Source organism: Bubalus bubalis, chromosome 5 (assembly GCF_019923935.1).
Source record: "Bubalus bubalis isolate 160015118507 breed Murrah chromosome 5, NDDB_SH_1, whole genome shotgun sequence".
Classification (NCBI taxonomy): Eukaryota; Metazoa; Chordata; class Mammalia; order Artiodactyla; family Bovidae; genus Bubalus; species Bubalus bubalis.
In genome coordinates, this window is record NC_059161.1 from 98,260,191 (window position 1) to 98,284,297 (window position 24,107).

Sequence of the window (24,107 nt, forward strand, 5' to 3'; positions counted from 1 at the left end):
GTAAGAACCCTGCCTTCTCTGGGAATCAAAACAGCCTTCAGTCCCCCGAGCAGGGAGCAGAAAGCTGCTCTGAGCTGTGTTTACGAGCAGGCAGAGCCAAGACCTCACGTTTGTGGCTCCGTCATGGGCAGCTGTCCCTGACCAGATGTACCACACACAAAAAGAACCAGCTCCCAGTGCAGAGCTTGGATGAATTATTCATGGGCTCAGGAGCCATCGACTGCTTGGAAGGCCCCCAGCCCTTTGAATCCTCTAAGCCAAGAGCTTCTCGTCCCCAGTGGTCCCCGCCTTCCTCTAATCCCATGGCCAGTGCAGGGCCTGCACAGCCCCTCACTCTCACATGCGCTCTGAAAGGCACACTGGCTGCCACTACTTATGTGCTCTAGACGTTGAATAAGTGTCTCTCGGAGGTGTTACCATCTGTAATGTGGAGATGACGCTCCCTCACCGAGGGGTTGGGGGGAAGCTGGGGAAGGGCATAGGTGTGCAGTGTGAATGGCAGCTGCTTGTTTCTCTGCTTTCCATGTAGTGCTTTTGGTGAATGTGACAATTTTTATATCTGAAGGTCAGGATGAACAGGATATGATTTAAGTCCCTGTTGTTTTTAGAGAACTGTACAGTCTATAGAGACACTTACACACAGTCTCCTTTGAGCATAAAGACACAAGAGCGGCAGGGCCGCTAGCGTGATCCCTGTTGCACAAGTAAGGAAGCTGAGGTTTAAAGGCATTGACGCTCCCAAAGAAGCAGTGTTGCCAGGTCCAGACTCTTAAGAGCTTTAACTCCATCCTAGGACTGTGTGCTCTGATTCCTTTTCATTGGTCCGAATCCCTTTTCACAGAGCTGTTTTTTTAAATCAAACTTTAAACTTTTTGTTTTGTATTGAGGTATGGCCAATTAACAATGTTGTGATAGTTTCAAGTGAACACAAAGGGTCTCAGCCTTATAGATACATGTATCCATTCTTCTCCAAACCCCCTCCCATCCAGACTGGTACATAACATTAAGCGGCGTTCCATGTGCTATACAGTAGGCCCCCATTGGTTATCCATTTTAAATATAGCAGTCTGTACATGATCTTCCCAAAGTCCCTAACTATCCCTTCTCCTCCCCATCAACCATAAGTTGGTTTTCTGAGTCTCTTTCTGTTTTGTAAGTTATTTTGTGTCATTTGTTTTTAGACTCCACAGTAAGGAATATATGATATTTTTCGTTTTCTGTCTGACTGACTTCACTCAGTATGACAATCTCTAGGTCCATCCATGTTTCAGCAAATAGCATCATTTCATTCTTTGTAATGGCTGAGTAACAGTGCATTGTATATATGTGCCTCAGCTTCTTTGTCCATTCCTCTGTCGACAGACATGTGGGTTGCTCCCGTGTCTTGGCTGTTGTAAACAGTGTGGCGGTGAACACTGGGGTGCGTGCAATCTTTCAGATCATGGTTTTCTCCAGATATATGCTCAGGAGTGAGATAGCAGGGTCCTACGGTAGCTCGATTTTTAGTTTTTTAAAGAACATCTATACTGTTCTCTCTAGTGGCTATTCCAGTTCGCATTCCCATCAACAGTGTAAGAGGATTCCCTACTCTCCACGCCCTCTCCGGCATTTGTTGTTTGTGGAGTTTTTTGAGGATAGCCATTCTGACAGGTATGAGGTGGCATTTCATTGTAGTTTTAATTTACATTTCTCAAATTACTAGCAAAGTTCAACATCTTTTTCTTGTGCCCATTGACCATTAGTATGTCCTCTTTGGAGAAATGTCTATTCACATCTTCTGCCCATTTTTTGGAGTGGGTTGTTTGTTTTGATACTGTTAAGGGTCATAACCTGTTTGTAAATTTTGGAGACTAATCCCTTATCAGTCACATCATTTGCAAATATTTTCTCCCAGTCTTTGGATTGTCTTTTCATTTTGTTTATTGTTTTCTTTGCTGTGCCGAAGCTTTTGAGCTTAAGTAGGTCCCATTTGTTTAGTTTTGTTTATTTCCATTTTTCTGGGAGATGGATTAAGATGTTATTGTGATTTATGTCAGAGAATGTTCTGCCTATGTTTTCCTCTAGGTATTTTATAGTGTTGGGTTTCACATTTAGGTCTTTAATCCATTTTGATCTTATTTTTGTGTATGGAGTTAAAGAATGATCTAATTTCATTGTTTTTACATGTGGCTATCAGTTTTCCCAGCACCAAATGTTGAAGAGACTGTCTTTCCAGCATTGAGTAGTCTTACATCCTTTGTCATAAATTACTGTACCATAGGTGCATGAGCTTATTTCTAGGTTTTCTGTCCCATTCCATTGATTTATATTTTTTGCTGGTACCATACTGTTTTGATGACTGTGGCTTTCTAGTATAGTCTGAAGTCAGGGAGCCTGATTTGTCCAGCTCAGTTTTTCTTTTTTGAGAATGCTTTGGCTATTCGACTTCCTTGGTGTCCCCATACAGATTCTGAGATTTTTTTGTTCTAGTTCTGTGAAAAATGCCATTAGCAATTTGATAAGGATTCCATTGAATCTATACATTGCCTTGGGTAGTATTGTCATTTTGGCAATAGTGATTCTTCTAATCCGTGAACATGGTATATCTTTCCATCTGTTTATGTCTTCTTCAATTTCTTTCATTAGCATCTTATAGTTTTTGGAGTACAGGTCTTTTGCCTCCTTAAGTAGGTTTATTCCTAGGTGTTTTTTTTTTTTTATGTGATGGTAAATGGATTTGTTTCTTGAATTTCTCTTTCATATTTTTTGTTGTTAGTGTTTTTTGTTGTTAGTGTATAGAAATGCAATAGATTTCTGTATATTAATTTTGTAACCTGCAACTTCACCAAGTTCATTGATGGGTTCTAGTAGTTTTATAGTACATCTTTAGGATCTTCTATGTATAATATTATGTCATCTGCAAACAGTGGCAGTTTAACTTTTTTTCCAATTTGGATTCTCTTTACTTCTTTTTCTTTTCTGATTGCTATATCTAGGTCTTCCAAAACTATGCTGAATAGAAGTGGTAAAAGTGGGCATCCTTGTCTTGTTAGTGATCTTAGAGGGAAAACTTTCAGCTTTTCACCATTGAGTATTATGTTAGCTATAGGTTTATCATCAGTTCAGTTCAGTTCAGTTGCTCAGTCGTGTCCGACTCTTTGCGACCCCATGAATTGCAGCATGCCAGGCCTCGCTGTCCATCACCATCTCCCGGAGTTCACTCAAACTCATGTCCATCGAGTCGGTGATGCCATCCAGCCATCTCATCCTCTGTCATCCCCTTTTCCTCCTGCCCCTCAATCCCTCCCAGCATCAGAGTCTTTTCCAATGAGTCAACTCTTCGCATGAGGTGGCCAAAATACTGGAGTTTCAGCTTTACCATCATTCCTTCCAAAGAACAACCAGGGCTGATCTCCTTCACAATGGACTGGCTGGATCTCCTTGCAGTGCAAGGGACTCTCAAGAGTCTTCTCCAACACCACAGTTCAAAAGCATCAATTCTTCAGCACTCAGCTCTCTTCACAGTCCAACTCTCACATCCATACATGACCACTGGAAAAACCATAGCCTTGACTAGACGGACCTTTGTTGGCAATGTAATGTCTCTGCTTTTGAATATGCTACCTAGGTTGGTCATAACTTTTCTTCCAAGGAGTAAGCGTCTTTTAATTTCATGGCTGCAGTCACCATCTGCAGTGATTTTGGAGCCCCCAAAAATAAAGTCTGACACTGTTTCCACTGTTTCCCCATCTATTTCCCATGAAGTGATGGGACTGGATGCCATGATCTTCATTTTCTGAATGTTGAGCTTTAAGCCAACTTCTTCACTCTCCACTTTCACTTTCATCAAGAGGCTTTTTAGTTCCTCTTCACTTTCTGCCACAAGGGTGGTGTCATCTGCATATCTGAGGTTATTGATGTTTGTCATATATGGCCTTTATTATGTTGAGGTATGTACCCTTTATGTCCACTTTCTGGAGAGTTTATATCATAAATGGGTGCTAAATTTTGTCAGAAGCTTTTTCTGCGTCTGTTGAGATGATCATATGATTTTTATTCTTGAATTTGTTAATGTGGTATATCACAATGATTGGTTTGCATATGTTGAAAAATCCTTGCATACCTGGGATGAATCCCAGTTGATCATGGTTTATGATCTTTATGATGTATTGGTGGATACAGATGGCTAGTATTTTGTTGAGCATTTTTGCATCTATGTTCATCAGTGATATTGGCCTCGCAGACCTGTTTATTGTGGCTGTTTGTAAATCACAAAATAGCCAGCAAGGAAGAGAAGCAAGAAGTTGATATATCACTGAGAGCTTTACATATACAAAGTGCTATCTGTGCACTAATATTAATCTCAAAGGGCTAAATTAGCAAGACAACATGATCCATCTCAAAGTAGCCAACAAACTACTGTGAACTAAAAGCTCAGGGAGTTTAGATCACCAGACCCCCATTTGCAACTCTTGAAGATTTTGAAATAAGGCCAGAGCCTCCTCCATATCCTGTCTCTTATTGTAGCTTTTTCCCTTCTTAAACTCCCTAGCAGGAATTTCACGACAGTTGCATGACTAACTCTATGGAAAGATGACCTTCCAGCCAACTGTTCTTTATCTGTCCCTACTAAAATTTGGGGTGAGACTGCCCCCCTTTAAGTATTTTGTAAATATTTGAAAAGTGAAAGTGTTAATCGCTCAGTTGTGTCCAACTCTTTGTGATCCCACGGACTGTAGCCTGCCAGGCTCCTCTGTCCATGGAATTCTCCAGGCAAGAATACTGGAGTGGGTTGCCATTTCCTTCTCCAGGGGATCTTCCCAACCCAGGGATCGAACCCAGGTCTCCTGCATTGCAGGCAGTTCCTTTACTATGTGAGCCACTAGGGAAGCCCCATAAAATATGGAAATGCTTTACAAATTTGTATGTTATCCTTGTGCAGGGGCCATAAACTTCTAGTAATCCGTGAGTTTCCCCAGTAACCCAACAGCAGAATTATTTTAACTCCTGGTTCCCTCTGAGATGAAATGATACCCATCAATATGCTTTTGGGAAAGTCTTCAACCTCCAGTGGAAGAATATTATCAGGGTCTTCAAACAGCTCCTTCCTCTCCAGGGAAAATGATTAGTGCCTGAAAGGTCAAGCCCCCTTATTCCAGCTGGACTTCTTACAGCAGGGAGGGCTGTGATGGAGTCAGGCAGTCCACTCAGATGCCTTCTGGTGACCTTGGTCCTTCCCCCTCACACAGGGAGTGGTGCCAAGGGAGAAGCAGGGGTTAGAGGGAAAAGCTGGGAGTAGACGAAGCTGGGGAGGGAAGAAGCCTTTCTTGGAGACCTCACCCTGTCTCTCTTCTCATTTCTGGGAGGACCTTTTCCTGCCTTGTTCCCTCCCCTACCTTTTGTATTTTGCCTTTTTAAACTGAGTTCAGATCTCTCACTCCTCTGGGGAACCTTTGTGGGAAGCTTAGAGCAAATGTGGGAGGTGGTAGGCAGCTTCCCCCACAGACTGACACAGGTCCCTTGAGGAGCGAGGATCAGAGTGAAGACTGACCCAGGCCCCAGCCCAGAGGCGGAGGCAGATGTCTGAATCACCCACCCTTTTTTTCCAGAGACAATGAGGAAAATAAACATCCAGACCAGTTTCCAGCCAGATCAGAAGTCCTCAAGCCTTATTTTGAAAAAGAAAATGTTATTCTAAATAACCCTGAAATATCAGACCTTCCTCGATTTTTTGTTTGTTTGTTGTTTTTTGTCCACAGCTGGGTCTGGTCACCCTGAGAGTAGGCTGTGAGCTGGGACATGAACTCCATAAAATCCACACAGACACTTTTGCATTGTCCTGGAACAGGCTTCAACCCTGACTTGCAGCAAAGTCCAGACCCTCTGGAGGAGGCAAGGGAGACAGGGAGAAACCTGACCCTCTTCGCTTCGTTCTAAGCCTTGATCCTCCTTCCTGCTTTCCCTTGTGTACCAGAGACTACCCTTCAGCACCCCAGCCAGCCAGCTTAGATTAAGTCTAGTGTTACCTGCCAAACCCACAGACTGTTAGAAATGAGAGCGCCTCACCCCAGCTCTTCAACACCAGAAGCTTTGGATAACTTCCAGACATCCCATGAGATGCTCCCCCCTTTCCTGTTCTTTGAATATTTCTAATTATCTCTAGTGAAGGAGGGTAATAAATTATTGTGGAATTGGTCCCAGACCAGACTCCAAAGCCCAACATAACTCTAATTTTTGGCTAAAGGTAGAATTAGGATTTTGAATTTAGTGGTAAGGTCACCTTGGACCTCTAAAGCTCTTGGTTATGGTTAAAACATCCAGCTATATAGAGTTCTGCCCAGGATTTTGAACTCTGCAAAATCAGTAGGTATGGTCACCTTTCTCTGAGATCTTAATTGGGAGTCAAAGTCCTGATTTTTTATTTCAGCTTTGTTATTGAATCCAGTGTGTAGCTCTTGGTTTCTTCAACAATAAACTAGGAGCTTGGGGATCAGTGATTTTCATACTTTTTTTTTTTCTTGCAATGCTTGTTAACTAAATCTTAAATGGACACAATATGTGAAACAGGCGAGAAGGAGCTGTTCTAAATGTTGCAGGGGAGATGGAGTCAAGCACTGTAAGCTGGCGTTGGACCCAGATGGCCTGCCCCTCCTTCTCGCCCTTGGTGGCCTGGGAAGGCTGGAACACAGTGCAAAAATATTGGTCTGCAGCAAATATTGCCAAACAAGGTCCCATAGACCAGTGCTGAGCTGTGAAAAATGTCCTCAGTCCACAACAAAAACAAAAAAATAATGAGAATGTAGTCAGTTTTCATAAGGCTAAATGTAGTCAGATTTCATAACTTCCCTTTATTCAGAGGTTCTCTTCTTATGGCTGTGCATGTTTGTCAAAGTGTCCTTGTGTTTGTGTGTGTGTGAAATGACAGTTACAGTAAACAATAGTTTTTCCATATTCACAATAAAAAATTGTGAACCCTGTGTGTCAGTTTTTTAAAGTGCACAAACAAACAAACAGAGAGGCAGTGTTTTCACTCCTCCATAAGATGGAAAAGTCTGGGGAGCGGTGATCTAGAGGTTACGTGGTGTCAGGATCACCCAGTTCCCAGCCTCTGCTTCTGTACTCGGCCAGAGGCCTTCGGACTCTGCCTTCCCACTGAGGCCCACCCTGCACCCCAGCCTGGAGTCAGGGCTTTGGGATTTTTCATCCTTTTTGCTCAGTTCTGACCTTCATTTTGCCTGTAAACTAAGGTCAGCCCTGGGACTTTGTCTACTTTTCCTATTCTTGAGTCATTTCCTGTTAACCTGACTGTCATCTCGAATTCCACCTAGGCCTGTACCCTCTCCTGCTTTTATTTAGCCCCTCTCTTACCCAAACCAGTAAGCCAGTGGCTGGAGCCCATCTACCCAGTGGCTGACTTCCAGGTGGCCAGTGGTCTGCCTGAATTTCTAAAGAAAATCTGCTTCTGCTTTCCCTAAACATGCTTCCTCCCCTTCTTGGCGTCTACTGCCCATGTGGCTGAGTGATACCCAGTTTCTGCTCTATGTTCACTCACTCAGCACACTGAGTACCTGTTTCTGGGTCACGTTCTAGGGTCATGTGCCAGCGAAGAGCTTAAGCCATGATCTCGCTCTCGGTGACCTCACGAGCTTTCTCAAGTCCTCCAGCTTATGTTCTTTCTGCCATACTGCCCCTGGAGCCCTTCTTAAAGTGACTGCCTGCCTCCTCTGTGTTAGTACCACAGTCTGGGGTACTCCGGGGCCCTCAGTCTGCACCAAGATTTGCCTGCCTTTAACTGAACTCTGCCTTGGCTATACGCCAGAATATGACTAACAGATTAAAAAAAAAAAATTGAGGTTAACCTCAAGTGTGAAAAGAAAAAGTTTTTTTCAGACTTCTGAGTTTAATTTCAATATCAAGCCCCTATCTAGCTAGTGATAGAAATTGCAGTTTTAATCAACTTAGGTTAAAACCCATCAATACAGGATTTTCTCAGTTACTTCAGGTTTCTCTCTTCTTTTTTCCCCACATAAATAGAAATAAATAACCAGATATTTATTTTTCCATCTCTTTATTGAATTATAATTAACAAAGCTGTATATATTTAAAGTGTACATCATGACTATTTGATATATGCAAACATTGTAAAATGATTACCAGTCAGGGCAATTAACACATCTACCACCCCAAAGCTCAGGTTTCTCTTGCTTTCTCTGTGGGCTGCATGTTCAAGTTCCCAAGAGCTTAGGGAACTGAAACTAATTCGCCAAGGCTAGAGTACAGAGTCTGGGAATGAGGGGAGACTGAGAGACTGAGGTTGGGAACATGGCCCTTCTATCTTTCTGGCACCACATTAGTAGAGACTTATAGCAGATGGCCAGTGATGATTCAAATGAATGATTTAGTTACAGTGTTTGCTTATAACTTTGTAAATAGTTATAATTATATAAAATGACAGTTTGAAAATTACAGTTTACTTCCAAACATTGTTGTTTTGAGAAATTCCCTGTTGGGGGTGGGGGGTGCAAAAAGAAGCTTCAAGAAATGCTAACCTTATTAACAGGACATAGAGTCTAAAATTCTGTATAAAACAGTGGTATACAATGAAAAAGGACAGCAAGAAAAAAAAAATTCAAAATGGATGATGATCTAACTAATCTGAAAAGATAGGATATGCCAGTGACCTGAACTTTATTTTATATATCTATCACTTATTTATTGTTTGCTTTTATTTCCCACCTCCTCACTCCTTTTGTAGGTGAGATCAGTGGACAAATTCATCATAACTTGTGAATCATAATAGCCAAAACACTCAGCCAAGACAGAGAAGGGAGCAGATTTCATAGACTGAGAAAATTCTAGAATATGAGCTCTTGAAGAGCCCTTAGAGGGTGTTTAGTTCCATACTCCTCAGATGACAGTGTCTGGAGGTCAGGAAAGGGGAGCTAATTTGCTCAAGATCATATAGCTAACTGGCAAGGTTAGAAATGAAACCCAGGCTTCACCTCTCACTTGTGTGATGCATGTATATGTATATATGCATATATGTGTGTATATACATACATACATACACACCAGTTCAGAAGGTCAATTTAGTAAAGAGCAAAGAGCACAGGTCTTGGAATCATAAATACATGAATCCACAGCATTGATGAGTTCAGTCTTAACATGGTCTTGGGCAAGTCAGTTTACTTTTTTGAGCCTCAATTTCTCCATTAGTACAATAGAAACAAGACATTCTTCACAAGACTATTATAAAGATCATATAGTCAGTCACTCAGGTCCGACTCTTTGTTACCCCATGGATTGCAACATGCCAAGCTTCCCTGTCCATCACCAACTTCCAGAGCTTGCTCAAACTCATGTCCATCGAGTCAGTGATGCCATCGAACCCTTCGTCCTCTGTCGTCCCCTTCTCCTCCTGCCTTCAATCTTCCCAGCATCAGGGTCTTTTCCAGTGAGTCAGTTCTTCACATCAAGTGGCCAAAGTACTGGAGTTTCAGCTTCAGCATCAATCCTTCCAATGAATATTCAGGTTTGATTTCCTTTAGAATTGACTGGTTTGATCTCCTTGCAGTGCAAGGTATTCTCACAGGTCTTATACAGCACCACAATTCAAAAGCATCAGTTGTTCAGCGCTCAGCTTTCTTTATGGTCCAACTTTCACATCCATACATGACTACTGGAAAAACCATAGCTTTGACTAGATGGACCTTTGTTGGCAAAGTAATGTCTCTGCTTTTTATATGCTGTCTAGGTTGGTCATAGCTTTTCTTCCAAGGAGCAGGCATCTTTTAATTTCATGGCTGTAGTCACCATCTGCAGTGATTTTGGAGCCCAAGAAAACAAAATCTGTCACTGTCTCCATTGTTTCCCCATCTATTTGCCACGTAGTGATGGGATCAGATGCCATGATCTTTGTTTTTTGAATATTGAATTTTAAGCCAGCTTTTCACTCTCCTCTTTCACTTTCATCAAGGACTCTTTAGTCCTTCTTCGCTTTCTGCCATAAGGGTGGTGTCATCTGCATATCTGAGGTTACTGATATTTCTCCTGGCGATCTTGATTCCAGCTTGTGCTTCATCCAGCCCAGTGTTTCTCATGATGTACTCTGCATATAAGTTAAATAAGCAGGGTGACAATATGCAGCCTTGACGTACTCTTTTCCCAATTTGGAAGCAGTCCATTATTCCACGTCCAGTTCTAACTGTTGCTTCCTGACCTGCATACAGATTTCTCAGGAGGCAGGTCAGGTGGTCTGGTATTCCCATCTCTAAGCATTCTTTAAGATTACATAAGAATCCACATAAACCATACAGCGTGGTGTTTGGTCCCTGATAGCATTGTATTGTGCTCGTGCTCAGTCATCTGCAGCTCTTTGAGATGCCATGGCTTATAGCCCGCCAGGCTCCTCCGTCCATGGGGTTCTCCAGGCAAGAATACTGGAGTGCATTGCCATTTCCTTCTCCAGGGGATCTTCCTGACCCAGAGATCAAACCTGTATCTCCTGTGTCTCCCGCATCGGCAGGCAGATTCTTTACCACTAGTGCCATCTGGGAAGCCATTGGTACATGATAAGCACACATTAAATATCTGTGGAGTATATAGCTAATAAATTGTTGCAGCCTTCTCTGTGATCTTCAAAGCAGCCCTTGGAGTGTGTATGGCATGTTATTCTTTGTCATTGTTGTTGTTCAGGTGCTAAGTCGTGTCCAACTCTCTGCAACCCCTTGGACTGCAGCACACCAGACTCCCCTGTCCTTCACTATCTCCCAGAGTTTGCTGAAATTCATGTCCATCAAGTTGGTGATGCCATCCAACCATCTCATCCTCTGTCGTCCCCTTCTCCTCCTGCCCTCAATCTTTCCCAGCATCAGGGTCTTTTCCAATGAGTCAGCTCTTCGCATCAGGTGGCCAAAGTATTGGAGCTTCAGCTTCAGCATCAGTCCTTCCAATGAATATTCAGGGTTGATTTCCTTTAGGATTGACTGGTTTGATCTCCAAAGGACTCTCAAGAGTCTTATCTCCCCCAAAATGAAACATTCTAAATAACACTATCTCTGTTTTGCCTAAATTCAGAAACATTTTTACTGTGTGTGATTTACATGTTTACCATACAAACTTTGCTGACTTTCTTAATTTGAAATGCATTATACTTAAGTTACTGAGATGCTCAAAAACAAAGGTGTCTCTTTAAATGTACTACTACTAACAAAGAGATCTTTACATAGAGCTTACCTTGTAGGAGGCAGTGTTCAAAGCATTTCACAGATCTTAACTCATAATCTTATGAAGTGGACATCTATTACAGTGAAGTCTCCTCCATACAAATGAGTTCTATTCCGAGAACACATTAGTAAGTCCAGTTTGTGCATAAGTTCAACAAAGTTAGCCTAGGGACCCATCTAACACAATTGGCTACATAGCGCTGTACTATAATAAGTCTATAATAGTTTTCACACAAATAATGCATACCAGACAAACAGAAAAATAAAACATTTTTAATCTTACAGTCCAGGACCTTGAAAGGTACAGTGCTACAGTACAGCAGCTGACATACAGGGGCTGGCATCAAGTGAACGGGCAAGAAGAGTTACTGACTAGAGGAGGCAGGAGATGGTGGAGCTGAAGGATCGTCAGCAGTAGGAGACGGAGGACAAGCTGCATCACTCACGCCTGATGTTGACGGCTCAGGTTCTGGTTCCTTGCTGGAGTCAATCCTATCGACCCTCTTGAAAAAAACCATACAGTGATGCCTGGGTAGTAGCTCTTTTTTTCTCATCATGTCCAACTCTTTGGATGTTAGATGACACGGTGGTGCTGGGTTGGATCCTGAACAGCTGCCACAGCCCGGTCTACATTCGGGTCTTGCACCTCAAAAACTGACCGTGCCTCCTCAGACAAAGAAAACCCCCTGCCATTTCCTGCATTGTGAATCCCTTCACTAATTCTTCTTGTCTCCCTTCATCCTTCCTCTGGGCCTCCAGTTCCATCAGGTCTTCATCAATAAGCTCCTTGGGTTGCATAGCCAGGAGTTCAGTGAAGTCATCCTCTTGCAGACCTAGCTTGAAATGAAGCTGCTCTGCTACTGCACTCTGGACAGTAAAGCACACAAGAGCACACCCACTCGTAGAGGTGCACTCACTCACAGTGTACACCAGACAGAGGCACTAACTCATGTGATTGGATGTACGAATGCATAGTCACACCTTTGAAAGTTCGAGGTTGAAGGTTCATAGGTAGGGATCTTACTGTCTTAGTCCCACTTTACAGATGAAGAAACCGAGGCACAAAGAGGCTCAGCTTTCCCTGGTTCTTACAACTACTAATTAAAGAACTTGGGATTCAGACACAGACAACCTGGCTCCAGAATCTATGTTCCTAATAATTAAACCATACCCTGAAATTCTAGATACTGTTCCTTGCTTCCTGCTGTCACAATGCCTGTGTGGGGTCCTCAGCGCACATATGATGACCTGGGGAGACCCACTGCTGTTTCTGCTCCTTCGTGATGACCTTCTCTGTCTTTACCTTTGTAGCTGCTTTCCCTACATTCCTTTAAGAGAGTATCACACAGAGCTCTTGCTGCTTTTATTTTCAACCTAAGCCAGCTCTTCTTGATTGCCCTAAACCATATTTTTAGCTTTCTGTGAATCTAAGACATATGTCCTCATGCCCACTAGAGTCCACATAACTGTAAAGAGAGCTCAGAGGCCAGCCGTGGGGATTGGTCATTGGTGGACACATTTTCTCATCAGATTCCTCAGAGCAGTGGCCCTCTGGACAAAGGTACCAAGGACGTAATTCTCAGATGATTGTTGTCGGTAGAAAAGGTTTTGGTGTGGAGGACTGGGCTGTGATTCTGGGTCTGTGGTTTACTTGCAGAATGAACCTGGGCCAACCAAATGTTCATCAAACTCTTTTAGACACTGAGTGTGTTGGTTCAGGTTCTCCAAGAAGCCGCTGTCAAGATGCATTTAGATGTGTGAGACTTACTGGGGGAGATGCCTGTGAAGGATGCTGGAAATGACCCTGAGAAAGGAAGAAAGCCCTCACTGGGCTGCAGGTCTGACACCAGTGACGGAGAGAAGGAAGGAAGGAGGATTGGAGCATGGTGCAGATCTAAGACAGCTTCGGGCTGGTCACTGGAAAGTCTCAAGCCAAGGTTTCCCATTGAAGGAGTCCCATCTCTTCATAGGAACAGGCTGCTGTTCTTTGTCAGTGGATGAGAACAGCCCAGGGGAGTTAAGGGATGCAGAGGGCCAACAGCTGGGGCTGTTAGAAAATATGCTACCCACATCAGGAGATCTGAGAGGCGTGTTTTTATGGCCACCATATTGAAGCATCAGCGATGCCTCACGTGAGGCGAAATAGTAGTAATAAGTGCTTTGATGAAAAGGAGACAAAGTAATGTGTTAAGGAGTGACTGGAACTACCATGTGTAAAATAGGCAGCTAGTGGAAAGCTACTGAATAGCACGGACAGCTCAGCTCAGTGCTCTGTGGTGACCTAGGCGTGTGGGGTGGGGGGTGGGAGGGAGACCCACTGAGGGGAGATAGATAGATATGTGTGTATGTATACACACTCATATGTAGCTGGTGTCCTTCTGTGTACAGCAGAAGCTAACACAGCGTTGTAAAGCAACTCTAACCCGCTCCCCAGCGCCCCCAGAAACACACAAGATCTCTATACAGAAAATGACGTCTGTGCATCTGTGATATGGAAGAAGAAGAAATGGTTACGAATCAGGGAAAAAAAAAAAAAAAACTGGTGTTCTCTCCCAAGTCTGGCTGCGTAAATCAGTCCTGTTATTCTCTTACACCTTCTGATTCTGTATGCTGACCGGCAGCTAGCTTGTTGTTTGTGCCCCAGGGTGTGCTAAAATGTGAATGAATATGATTTCTTATAATTATATTCATGAGCTCTCCAAACTGGCTTTTCTTGTGGTTCTTTCTCTTGATTATTCCAAAGCATGAGTTTAGGATTCACGGGTCTTAGTTTCAACCCACTTCTGTATCCTTAGTGACAAACTTAAATTAGATACTAAGATTTTTGAGAGAAGACATGATTGTACAAACCAGACAGAGAATTACTAGTCTAGGGGCTGGCAGACTTTCTCTGAAGGGCCAGATAGTCAATATTGTAGGCTTTAGCACCTGTATGTTCTTTGTCACAAGGACTCCACTTTGCATATAAGCAGCCATAAACAATATGTACATGAATAGGGGTAAAACTTTTATTTATGAAGTCAGGCAGGGGACCAGATTTGACTTATGGCCCTTAGTTTGCCAACTCCTATTCTAGTGTGATAATAATATGCCTTGGCAAGCCTGCTCAGATCCATGTACATATGGCGTAGTGTGCGGGCCCTCCTGGGGATGTTAAAAAAAATAACTCTCCCTTTTGCATCCCAGTGGGAAAAAATGAGGATTGCTGAGGCATCAAGACACAAGAGTGGGAGATGAGTAGGGAAGCTCAAGATACAAAGCTGGGCAATTGTTACAACCCCAGGATGGAGGCCGCGGCTGAGAAAGAGCTGCCGGCAGGAGGTTGAGTCCTGCCAGGCTCTCTGCCTGCTGCCCTCTGCCACCACTGGAAGGCCAGAGGACCAATCCTGCCTCTGTAACCAAACCCTGAAGGTCTGCACATGCAGTTCACACACCAGGTGACCCCCTGATGGAGTGCTGAGGGAGAGGTCTCCTTTGTGGAGCACTGACCCACAGGCACTGGGGCACCTCTGGAGTCCCTGGGCCAACCCTACAGGGAGCTGTCGGTACCAATTCTACCCATTACGACACAGATTCAGATGCCATTCCTAGGTTCCACAGCAAAACCAGCTGAGATTCCAGTTTCAGAACCCACATTCCTTTCCCTGAACCACGCTGCCTCTCCCGAAGGCACAGTTCTGGGTCAAGTAATGCTGTGGATCTGAGAATTCCCTCGGCAAGCTGGAGCTCTTAGAATCCCAGCCTCCCCATCCAGACTTGAGCAGTTCCAGGAATTGTTCTTATGATTGTTGCCACTGCTAATGATCCTTGATAAACTCCCATTATTAACGTCTGACACTCATGGTTCATGCTGGTGGCCAGTTGTCTCTTAGTGAAAGCCACTGTCAAAGAAAGGGGAAACTTGCCTCTTGTGGAGTTGGTTAGTTTAAAAATACAGTGATATGGTTTCAGTATTTCAATGGAAAGGTCACAAAGGTCAAATGCATCATTGATGTGTGAGCTTATGGCGCCCACTAGATGGATTGATTCTCATGGGAATACTAATGAGTTCCCAAAGTTCCTTGGGGGAAGGGAGAAGTGCTGCCCTGAGTATAAACTTGTTCTCCCAACTGTAGTACAAACTCCTAGAGCAAGGACCAGGGCCACTCTTTTTGATAGGCCTGCAGCTCTTGGTAGAGTTCCCACAATCAGTCCTCATGACCCTAAGTAAACAGCAGAGTGCTTCATTCCATTTATGGATTGGCTTTGTGGGGGAACCACAGTGTCTCCAACTGTAAATGAGAGATTTGGGGGTGAGGGGGGAACACAGTCAATAGTCAACCACGTAAGGTCTGTCACAGCTGAGATGTGCTGTCCACGTGGCAGGTAAGATGAGAAGGCAGCTTGTAACCTGATCTGTCTGATGTGGACAGGACAGTGCATGCGTGCCTAAATACAGACCAGCTGTCCCAGCCCAGAAGCAAGCACAGCTCAGACAGCCTCGCTAAGTGATCACAGTTCCTTCACCCGGAATAGCAACTGACCTGTGGATCCTGGAGCTCTTCATTCCTTCTTCTGACCCAAAAAGGATCGTTTCCGACAAAACTTGCTGCCGTGATGTGTTTATTGAGCCCTTTGTTCTGATCTGGACGTTGAGTAGGCACACAGTGTTGTGCTGAACACTGTCAGAGAAAACAGTCTAGGTCCTGAGTTCTAACAGCTCTCAGCCTAGTTCTTTACAAGAGATTTGTGAATTCCCAACATGAAATGCAGAATGAAACACTGCCGAAGATTTAGAGGAAGGCACGATTGGCTCTCACCAGAGACCTAGAAAGCATGGCATTTGCTGTGGACCTTAGGTTCCCATCTCTGACTTGAGATGCCCCTTACGTAAGGATGTGTGACCAGAGACTGGCTGACATGCCCATGAGCTGCAGCCACTCACTGCCTTTGCCCCGGGCCCTTTGCAGGATCGATTTCTGCCCAAGTAGACCGAGAGATCATATCCATCGAGGTCAGGGCCCTCGGACTTGGCTCTTGGATCTCTGGGATGCTGTTTTTTCCCAGATCCTTCCTCAGAAGTGGTGGAGGGGGCGATGGGGAAGTCTGGCCGCTGAAAGGTCTCACAGGGTCCCATGTTTCTGCCTGTCTCTGCGTCCTCTTTTCTCTTCCTCTGCTTTATAGTTTTTATAAACATTAGGAGCCTTATATTTTTGAACTTGGGGAATTATTTATACTAGTCTTCAGTAGTTTGATCCAGCAAATGTTTACTTTCCATGCAAATATGAGTAACATAAACTCATGACAAAACAGCAGTCCTGATACCCAGTGTCTTGGTCATCAGATCTCCTGACTTGATTCCACCCTGCCCCCCTCCCCCCATTATAGAGAATATATCTTTGTTCACATGGATACATCTTTCTTCTGGTACTTCAGAAGGACCCCTGGGCTACAGGAGCTAAGTTTTAATTCCAGAGTTTACATCTGACCCCTTGTATGTCCTTGGACAAGTAGCCTCACCTTTCTGGGCAGTGATGATAAATGAATGACTGGACACCAGGATCCCTTCCAGTTGCCATGTTATGGGAGTTATTGTGTTTGACCGTAAATGTAAGAATAACTTCTCTTAATGATGATGTCTGCGAGAGGATTTTGAGGATTATTCCTTCTTAAATAACTTCAGGCTTGTGGTTGTGAGTTAAAATGACCTGGATCTATTGATCCAATTTTGCCATCAGCCATCCTGTCAACAGGATGTTTTTATTTGTTTTTATTTCCTTTTTTTTTTTAATATTTACTTATTTATTTGGCTGCACCAGGTCTTGCTTGCAGCATACAGGATCTTTCCTTATGCCACACAAATTCTTAGTTGTGGCATGCAGCCTGTTATTTGTGGCTCGTGGGATCTAGTTTCCTGACTAGAGATTGAACCCAGGCCCCCTGCATTGGGAGCACAGAGTTAGCCACTAGACCACCGGAGAAGTCCAGGGCTTTTGTTTTTAGAACTCACCACCTATCTGATTCTTGCTTTTCATTTAGCTTTCTCCAGGGATCACTCATCCCATAAAATCCTACACCATTGTTTGCAAAATTCTTTCATTACTCATCTTCTCCGAGTAAGAACCCTCAGAATCTTACCACTTTTCTACTTCTAGGAACAAATGATATAATGTAACAAGTATCAACCAACAACCATTTACTTAGTATTTAATAGTTACTATTTACTCATATTTTGTCTCATTGAGTCCTTCAAAGGACCCTGTCAAGTGTTCCGTTCTCTTTGGCATTTCACAATGTGGGAGAGGAGGTTCAGAGAGATTAAAAGTTTTGTCCAAGGCCCTGCGGCAAAGTCGTCTGAGAATGTGGACTCCCACGTTTCTGACCCACTTTAGCCTCTTTCTGTTGCTCACCCGTTCCTTTTGAATTGGCCATGAACAGATGATAAGGAGGGCCAGGAAGAATGAGGATGGTTTCCAATTTGGAAGTTTGATGATACCAAGAAAGATTTGGGGAAGAATTTGTTCTTTCATTTGGCTTTCAGAGCTTGCTTTGCCCTTGATTTTTCAGTCAACCCTAACGCTTCTGCCCCTGCCCCAGAATTAAGAACCAGAGATTATTAAAAACCAAGCCACTGGTTCTGAATCTAAATCTCTGTGTAAATATAACTCCTTAGATCTTACATGGAGCAGCTCTCCTAAGTTTCCCAAAGATGACTTTGATGTGAATCCCTCATCTAATCCAAGTCCTTGCTTTTATAAATAGAGAAAACAGGGCTCAGAAAGGTGAAATGGCATTCCGAAGGTCAGTCTGCCAACGGGTGACAGAGCTGGGCCTTGACCCTCATTCTGTTGTTTGACTCTGCCTCCCATAAAGCTAATACCATTCACCACATAAGGATTGTGTAGGAATTCTTCTCTCTCCATGGTTGAAAAGAATTGATTTAGAAGACAAAGCGATCTCATTTAGATCTAGGCTCTGCTGCTTTCTAGGCCTGTGACCCAGAACTCATTATTAACGTCTCTGCACTTCAATTTCTCCATCCCCCCATAAAACAAAACAAACAAAAAACAACGGAGGAAATAATATCTACTTCACAGGGTAGACCAGAGACGCATAGCAGGTGCTTGCTAAATGGCAGCTGTGATTGTTATAGTCAATATAGACATTTTTGTTCTTATTACTTTCACATATAACATCTATACAAGGTATAATTGTGGCTTGGAAAGCGATTCCATACCTTGGCCAAGGTCAAGGTCTCAGTCAGTTTCATGTGTACCCTAGGAATAGGAGCAGTAAAAATAGTGGGGTGCTCTGCTAAATACTGTGTATAAATGATCTCCAGTCCTTGCAGCAGCCCTGCAGACTATGTGTTCTCCCTGCTGAACAAATGAGGTTCCGAGAGGTTTATGTAACCTGTCCAAGGCCAGAGCCAGGAGTGACCAGGGCCAGGGTTCGAGTCCAGCCTGGGCTCCAGCATCAGCTTTGGTCTGCCATTTTATGGGTTCTGAGACCCACCGAGGCTTGGGGTGAGGGCTTGGGAGGGGGGATAAAGATTAAAAGGGCATTGAGATAAGGGAACCAGTCATTATTTGGCCAGTCATCTTTTCCAGAAACTCTCGCCAACCGCCCCTTTCCTGCTCCTGTTATCACTAGCCAGTGGATGGCTGGGCTGGGCTGGGCTGGGCTCCTCTGCTGAAATCCTTCAGAGCTTTCCTGTTCTAGAGTTTTGCAAGAAGGTGGGAGGAGTGTTTTTATGCTGGGCAGGCTTCCCATGAGTGATTGTGGAAAGGAAGGGGAGTGATTTTGTAGGGCCCTAAAAAGAAGCCAGGAAGACGAGGAAAAAATAAAACCCTGTTGAAAAGAAAACAAATTGACTCAGGCGTTTTCTGACATTATCTTTCGTCTAGACTTGGAGATCGAAGCTCAGGCCAGAAGTCTGGAAATGCCCATTTTCTTCTTGCTGTGCAACTGACCTTCCTAATGACCCAAGACACATCATTACAACTGCCTGATAGCCACACACCAAAAACAGCCCAGCCACATATTGTCTAATGTTTTCCTTTATTTTTAGCATTCTTTCCTTTCCTCAGGAGGTACCCAGGGCAATAAAAACAAATCTTAAACGAACATTTTATATGAGTGCTTAGACTTGTTTTCACAAGTTTATCTCATTTGCCCTTTACAGCAGCCCAGTGAGATAGGTAGGCAGCCCAGGGTTTATCCTCCCAAGCTCACAGGTAAGCAGCCAGAGCTCAGAGACCTGTCCACGACCTCATAAAGGCAGAGTTGGAGCCGGGTCCCGGGTCTCCTGACTCCTGTCCCATGCACGAGGCCCACACACTGTGAGGTGGAATTCCAACCTGCTTGAGGCTTTTCACCCCAAACCATAAGTTCTAGCTTTCTGTTTACCTGAGCTGCCCACTGCCTTGCTATGATTATGGGGTAAAACCCTCTATAGTGGGGTTGGAGGGAAGTATAGGGAACTGAAGGTAGGAAGCAGGGAATGTCTTTTTCTCAAGGGAGTTTAGCAAGGGCTTGGTATTTACTGAGTGTTCAGTTTTCAGAGAGGAAATAAAAACTAAAGGTCACATGAGTTTAAATGGATGACTGTTAATCTCTTGCATATATTTTACACTGCACGCTTTGCAAAGGGCTTATGCCTGTGTGTGTGTTTAATTCACATACTGTATACCACTCAAAGTATACAAGTCAGTGTTTTTAGTATATTCACAGGATTGTGCAATCATCATCACAGTCTAATTTAGGAACATTTTTATGACCCCAAGAAGAAACTTTGTCCCCATTAGAAGTCACTTCCTATTCCCATCATCAAGCAACTACTAATCTATTTTCTGTCTCTGAATATTTACCAATTCTAACATTTCATACCGGTGGAATCTAGCTTCCTTTCACTTAGCACAATGCTTTCAAAGTTTACACATTTTGTAACATATATTTGTACTTTATTCTTTCTACTGCTGAATAATATTCTGTTATATGATATGCCAAATTCTCTCTATATATCCATCAGCTTATAGGCATTTGGGTTGTTTCCACTTTGGCTATAATGAGTAAAGCTGCTGTGAACATTTGTTTACGGGTTTTTCTGTGGACATGTGTTTCCTTTACTCCTGGGACATACCTACAAGTGGAATTGCTGGGTCATGTGGTGATTCTGTGTTTAACTTTTTGAGGAATTGTCGACTGTGTGTGTGTTTAGAAATTTACTGAGATATATTTCCCATATTGGGCTTTTTGGTGGCTCAGTGGTAAAGAATCTGCCTGCCAGTGCAGGAGATGCAGGTTCGATCCCTGAGTCAGGAAGATCCCCTGGAGAAGGGGATGGCTACCCTACCAGATTTCTTGCCTGGGAAATTCCACAGACGGAGGAGCCTGGTGAGCTACAGTCCATGGGTCACCAAAGAGTCGAACACGGCTTAGCTTCTAAGCAACAATTTCTCATGCCATAAAAGTCACCGTTTCAATATACAGGTCAGTGGTGTTAGCATTTCCCAGGGTTGTGCAACCATCACCACAGTCTAATTTTAGGAAATTTTCATCAGCCTCAAAAAGAAACACCGTTCTCATTAGCAGTGACTTTCCATTCCTGCTTACCAGCCCACCTCCTTCCCAGGCAACCGCTAGTTGACTTGCTGCCTTTGAATTTTCCTATTCTAGACATTTACATAAACAAAGTCATGTGATCCATAGTCTCTTGTCACTAGTTTCTTTCACTTAGCACAGTGTTTTGGGGATCCAACCATACTGTGGCATGTTATTAGTATTTCATTCATTTATATGACTGAATAATATTCCCTTGTATGAATATCCCACCTTTTATTTATCCAGCCTCTGCCTCTGTCATCCCATTGTGTTCTCTCTGTGTGTCTCTATCTCTGTTTTCTTATAAGGACTCCAGTCACTGGAGTAAGGCCCACAGTAATCCCATGTAACTTCATTTTAATTCATTATATCTGCAAAGACCCTATTTTCAAATAAGGTCATATTCTGAGGTTCCATGAGTTTTGGAGGGGACACTGTTCAACCCATAAAGACACGAAGGAGTAATCACATGAATTCAGATAGAAGTCTTTTAAAGTTGCAAGCTGAGGTAGGATTTTTGGCAAGGTTTCATGCCAAAACATCTTTGGAAGAACTTTCCTGGGGCTGTAGACCATTATGGAGCTAACTGGTTTCATAGACGTGGTTTTATGTCAGAAGAGTGAAATTCCAAGTGTCTCTGGGCCCAACTCATCCTAACACCTACTCCATCTTATTACCAGACCTCGAAAACCTCTTTGATTTTGACCACAAGAAACAAGCATGTATGGATTTTTGTGCCAGAGAAAATTATTGTATTCATTCACCACATATGTAATGAATACCCACTATGTTCTGGGACTGTTCCAGGCACCAGAGGTGACAGAGGAGACTGGAACACATCTTGAGTACCGCAACTGGCAGCATTTGTCTGGCCCTTTCTGCGTTTCATCCTTACAGCCACCCTCTGGAGATTTGTAAACAAGGAAACTGAGACCAGGGTGAAATGATTTCTCCTCCTCTGTGACTAAACAGACCGGGTCGCATTTGCATCCCCAGCCTGAGCTGGCAGCACTGAGGCTGGGTCAGTCTTCCTTTGAATGCTTGACCCACAAGCATTCAACACAGGGGGCGTGAAAAAGGAATTGGGTGAGAAGGCAGGATAAGCTGGTTGTTACAACATGGCTATTCTTGTCAGTTTGAGGAACCTGGTCTTTATTCTGAAGGTGATGAGGAGTCATGGGTGGTATTGAGGGGGTCTGACTTATTATGCTGTGTACTTCAGACATTCAATCAACACACGATTGTGGAGCTGTGTCAGACGGGGCTTCCTTCTAGGAATAAAACTGTTAACAAAAGAGACAGTACCTCTGCCATCACTGAGTTCATCGCCTAATGTATGCAGTGATGCAGAAGAGGTTGGTATTCTCCTGAAATTCTGTTTGAAACACAGGAAAGTTCAAGTGAGAAGCACAGTTGAAGAAATAAACAGGAAGTGGTTTTAAAAAGAGAGACCTCTGTAAGTCCTCCTGAGGATCGCAGGGACCCACTGATGCATTTTAAGCAGGGCAGAGGCACAAAGACAGGAGGTGGTCATTGAGAAACAGGGAAGGGTGATAGATAACGCCTGGGCTTCTGTCTCGGAGAACTGACCGGATGGCGGTGTTGGTGTGCGTCACTGAGACACAGGATGCAGGAGGGATTCCACTGAGATTGTTGAGCTTGACCTGCTTGTGGGACAGCTGAATGGTGGTGCCCGGCAGACTGGGGGGCTGGCGGGGAGGAAGGGACGGGGGAGCAGTTATAGGACAGAAAGCTCAGGAGGTAGAACCAAGCCAGAGATTAAGGTCTGTGAGTTGTCATCCCATAGCCGAAGCTGTGAGAACGGACAGGATACCCCGGAGAGTCTCCAGAGGGAGAGTGAGGTCACAGGAGGGTGTGGGCAGAGCGCTGAGGAAAGCCCCCTGGATGGGCTGGCCTGGGGAGGGTGGGGTCCAGAGACCACGGACAGTGCAGGATGCCCCCCCAGAGGCTGCCCTGGCACCTCCCCTGGCGCTGGGCCTTCCCCTCTCCCAGGTGTCAACCCTCTCCTCTGCCATTGGAGAGCTCATCTCGCACATCTAATGGAGTAACAAAGCCATCGATTCTGTTAACAGACATCCAGTTCACAAGACCTGTAATGCGCATTCACTTTGGAGGTCGACAGAGCTGTCGATGGAACAGTTTTTCCCCAGAGGCCCATGGTGTTTCCTGCTATACGCTGGCATTAGTTGACCTCTCCAGCATCAGAAAAGACTGGAGAGTCATTAATGCTGTAGAGCTGGTGATCCCGCCCAGAGCCGTGAGAAGGGTGCTAAAACAGGTCAGATAACAAAGGGTAGAAAGAGAACTAAGTCCCCTCTGAAGTGTTCACTAGCCCTAGAAAGCCCCCATCATCACCACTAAAACATCAGCCCCACTGGCCATCACACTGCCAAAAATGACATCTTTAACCTTTCTTTTGAACAAAAAGTTTTGCTGGTGGAATTACTGTATGCTGAATACATTTTTTTATTTTTTGCTTATTCTGCAAAGACAGACTCAGAACTTGTTCTGTGTACCTGGGCTTTATTAGGTAAATGTTGGCACTGAAGAGGTAACGTCAGCAGTCACTGCTCTTAGACACCCATGGGCCAGGCAAGGAAGCAGGGTGACAGTGGATATAATGAAGCGTGGGCCACGTGCTGTTCACACCCAAAACAATGACCAAGTCCAGGAAGGTTTCAGGGAGAATATGATATCCGTGTAGGGTCTTAAAATCTGCCTGTGAATGCTAAAGAAGTAAAATCCAGGCGGAAGGAAGAGCACAAACCAAAGCAAAGAATCATAAAAGGGGCTGGTGTGTCCACGGACTGATGAAGCTTCCATATGCCTGGGGTATGGGAGGAGGAAAGCAGGAAATAGGTCAGACTGTGAAAGGCCTTGTATGTTGTGCTAAGGCATTTGGACTAAGCTTAGAGAGCCAGCCAAATGAATAATGCCCTTGGCTTGGGGTGTAGCACTCTAAAACTATTATCTGTCTTTAATACCTCGCTTCCTTTCTAACACAACAGCGAGAGTTTAAGATAAGAGTTAAGGAGAAAAAGAAAAAAAAGACCCATAGACAGAGTACAGGAGCCGGGCAGCATCATCCTGGGAGGACGTGGAAGGGCAGGCTGGAGGGGCCCGGACGGTCTGAAGGGACTGGTGGTTCCGTTCCATGTACTTTTATCAGGCAGTGCGGTGACATGGTCCAGTCCCCTTGCGGCGTGAGTCTTCGGGAAGCAGAGCTTCATTTAATAAAGCCAGCGTAGCTTTGAGGGAGGCGATGCCCCAGGAGCCCCCGGAGAGAGGGGAGGCAGTGGC

At 44.1% G+C, this 24,107-nt stretch overlaps 1 protein-coding gene across 2 annotated transcripts in view; it reads left to right on the forward strand.

Annotated features, from left to right (window-relative positions):
- The window catches only part of GAB2 (GRB2 associated binding protein 2), a 183,200-nt gene that overhangs the window by 132,109 nt on the left and 26,984 nt on the right, over window positions 1–24,107 (forward strand). The window lies entirely within an intron of this gene.